The sequence below is a fragment of the Apium graveolens genome, chromosome 9 (genome assembly GCF_009905375.1).
Source record: "Apium graveolens cultivar Ventura chromosome 9, ASM990537v1, whole genome shotgun sequence".
NCBI classification, from domain to species: domain Eukaryota; kingdom Viridiplantae; phylum Streptophyta; class Magnoliopsida; order Apiales; family Apiaceae; genus Apium; species Apium graveolens.
The window spans coordinates 246,284,416-246,288,158 of NC_133655.1; the positions used below are offsets into that span (position 1 = coordinate 246,284,416).

Sequence of the window (3,743 nt, forward strand, 5' to 3'; positions counted from 1 at the left end):
TAATCCTGGCGAGGGTCACTGGACAACAGTCAAGAATATTCTTAAGTACTTGAAAAGGACTAAAGATTCATTCTTGGTGTATGGAGGAGATGATAAGCTGGTTGTAAAGGGTTACACTGACGCCAGCTTTCAGACAGACAGAGATGATTCAATATCTCAGTCAGGTTTTATGTTTTGCCTTAATAGAGGTGCTGTAAGCTTGAAGAGTTCAAAGCAAGAGACAGTAGCTGATTCTACAATGGAAGCTGAGTATATTGCTGCCAGTGAAGCAGCCAAAGAGGCTGTTTGGATACGGAAATTCATAACGGGACTTGGTGTGGTTCCATCGATCACAGATCTAGTTGATCTTTACTGTGATAATAATGGAGCCATCGCGCAGGCTAAAGAACCAAGATCCCATTCCCGGGCAAAGCATATACTTAGGAGATATCACCTCCTTCGAGATATTAATGAAAGAGGAGATATACATATATGTAAAGTGCATACTGATGATAATGTTGCAGACCCACTGACTAAGGCTTTGTCGTAGAAAAAGCACGAAGGTCATACTAGTTCCATGGGTATTAGATATATGGGTGATTGGGTCTAGTGCAAGTGGGAGATCGTTAGTGTTTGTGCCCTAGAGACAACACTATTATGTTTATATTATGAAACATTTGGATTATTAATTCTGATTATATGGATTATTCTTTAGTAATTTATTATATCTTTATTTTCTGTGATAAGATGTTAGATTAATAAATGTCCTTGGAATATGATATGTAATTTTATATCTCTAAGTACGTGACTTAGAAATGAGATAATGAGAATAGTATCGATATTCCTAAAGATCTCTAGTCGAGTATTATTATTAAGGGACAATAATAATGCATTAAGACTAGTGTGAATGTTGACTGATGATCACATCTCATTGATCATAGGTATAGTATTACTAAAGTCAAAACACAGGCCATGTATTATATACATGGTGCTGGAAGACCCAATGTGAGATTCTACATGTCTGTTGTGTCATAAGTGATTATCACAGTGATAATGATGTATTAGTCCTTAGACTTGAAATCATTATATTTCTATATGAGAATTAATATACTTTGGTTGCATTAAAAGTTACCTTTGATCGGGTGATGATAAAAGTGTATATTGGGTATATTATGAATCATATGAGAAATATGAATGATCTAGAAAGGATTTAACCCTCCTATTTTAGGAGTGATATTATTGGCCTCTTGTTTGAGTTAGACTATGAAATGCATGGCCATGCTCAAATGTTAATTTTATGTTATAGTCTACTCATCGATCAAGGAAACCTGGATTAAATTATGAAGAGGATGACAAATAACATGCCCCGAGTTTAATCTATAATATATGGTTAAAAGGATTATAGTACATTGTACATTATACACAAAAGGTTTAATCGATCACCGATTTAATTATTATTAGTTGGGTAACAATGATGTATTACTAGATGCCGCTCATTGTTTATGATTTTAAATTAGATTTAAAATTATTGCCAACGTAATAATAACCTAAAGGGTCGCACAAAGAATGACTAGAGGATTATTTAATTTAAATTCAGATTTAAATTAAATGTAAGTAATTCAAATTATTTCTTATTAATTAAGTGTGACTTAATTAATTAAATAAATAGTAAATTTGAATTTAATATCAAATCCAAAATTAAGTTATTGGATGATTAAGTGAGACTTAATAATACAATAATTAGAATTTCGAATTTAATAATAATAATAACTCTAAAATTAAGTTTAGGGTTGGAGGCCCAATAGCTCTTGCCTATATAATATCTTTTTCTAATAGAATTAGGGTTACACGTTTTATTTGATAAAACATAAACCCTAGCAGCTTGAAGAGATATAGAGAGAGCAAGAAGGCGGCCTCAAGAACGTGCTAGTACACACCCATCCTCCGGGCGATCATTTGTGTGGATACCTTCAAGGCGTAGATCGTTCCAGCGACGGGCTACGTGGTGATCATTCAAGACCACCATCGTTCCATTAACGTAAAGCTTCTTAAGGTAAACAAACTGAACTACGAATTAAATATTATTTTCGCATGGATCATACGAAGGGTTTCGATTTTTTAAGAATTAAATTTATGTTTTCGTTGCATTTATGTGCTAAAAACCCTTCAGCTAATACCTTCGAGATCGAACCCGGCGCGATCCATATGGTCCAGAGCTCAGTTCAGTTTAGGAGTTCTTCAACGCAAGATTCCAATATGCAAATTAGGGATTTCATCGATATCTGTGACACCTTCAAGTTCAATAATTTTTCTGAAGATGCTGTGAAATTGAGACTTTTCCCATTCTCTCTGAGGGATAAAGCTAAGAGCTGGTTGTATTCTCTACCAGCAGGTTCTATCACTACTTGGGAAGATCTTTCTCAGAAGTTTCTTACTAAATTCTTCCCTATGGCAATGACAGCTGCAATCAGGAACGCTCTTACTCAATTTGCGCAGCAATCAGGAGAGTCTTTATGTGAAGCTTGGGAGCGTTATAAGGAGAAGCTTAGGAAGTGTCCTCATCATGGGATGCCTGACTGGATGATCATCAATTGCTTTTATAATGGTTTGGGAGCACAATTAAGACCTATGCTCGATGCACCATCAGGTGGAGCCTATGGGCTAAGAGCTACGATGAAGCTTATGAGTTGATTGAACTGATGGTTGCTAATGAATATCAGAACCCAACTCAGAGACTACCTCAAGGCAAGGTAGCAGGAATTCTTGAGGTGGATACAGCTACGGCTATCACTGCTGAGCTAAAGGCGATTGCTATGAAAATCGATTCTCTGGCCAACTATGGAGTTAATCAGATAGCCAGTGTTTGTGAGCTATGTGCAGGTGCGCATACGACGAAGCATTGTGCTATAACTTGTGAATCAGCTCAGTTTCTGAGCAACTTTCAGAGGCTGCATCAGCCAATTCTTGCCACGTACCATCCTAACAACCATAATCATCCGAACTTCAGCTGGAGCAACAATCAGAATGTAATACAACAACCGTACTAGCAGTTTAGAAACAAGCGATTCAATCCTCCTGGTTTCCAGCAACAGCTTGCACCAAGACATCAGTTTCAGCCACAGGGGATGCAACAACAATTTCATGGAGGTCCAGGTCCATCTGTTAATGAAAGATCTGAATTGGAGGAGTTGAGGCTTATGTGCAAAAGCCAAGCGGTTTCAATCAAGACTCTGAAGAACCAAATAGGGCAAATTGCCAATGCACTGTTGAGTCGACCTCAAGGAACTCTTTCTAGTGATATAGAAGCTAATCTAGGCAATAGGGAAGTCAAAAACAGATTAATGTAATCACCTTGAAGTCTGTAAAGGTCGCAAACCCTCAAAATCATCAAGACGGAGATTCTGAAAAAAAATTCCAGAATGCAGGCGCACCCATATCAAGCGCGCCCGCGCCAATTTTAGAAGGTGAAAAAATTGATGATTCAGTTATGAAAAAGGATAGTGAAGCGGAAATGAAGAAAAATTCTGCTAAAAACACTATTTCTGAGCAGAATACATGGGAGAAACAAGGCTACCCGCCTCCCCAATTTCCCAAAAGGCTTCCAAAGCATAAGTTCGACAAGCAATTTGCCAAGTTTTTAGAGGTTTTCAAGAAGCTACATATCAACATACCGTTTGCTGAAGCTCTAGAACAAATGCCGAACTTTGTTAAGTTTATGAAGGGTATTCTATCTCAGAAGCTAAAACTTGAGGAGTTGGAAACCG

At 37.2% G+C, this 3,743-nt stretch overlaps 1 non-coding gene across 1 annotated transcript; it reads right to left on the reverse strand.

The window, feature by feature from the left end:
- Nucleotides 1–2,442: 2,442 nt before the first annotated feature.
- LOC141688374 (small nucleolar RNA R71) lies at nucleotides 2,443–2,549 on the reverse strand. Its single transcript, XR_012561819.1, has one exon. It is a non-coding gene; the product is annotated as a small nucleolar RNA R71 (small nucleolar RNA).
- Between the last annotated feature and the right edge of the window lie 1,194 nt (nucleotides 2,550–3,743).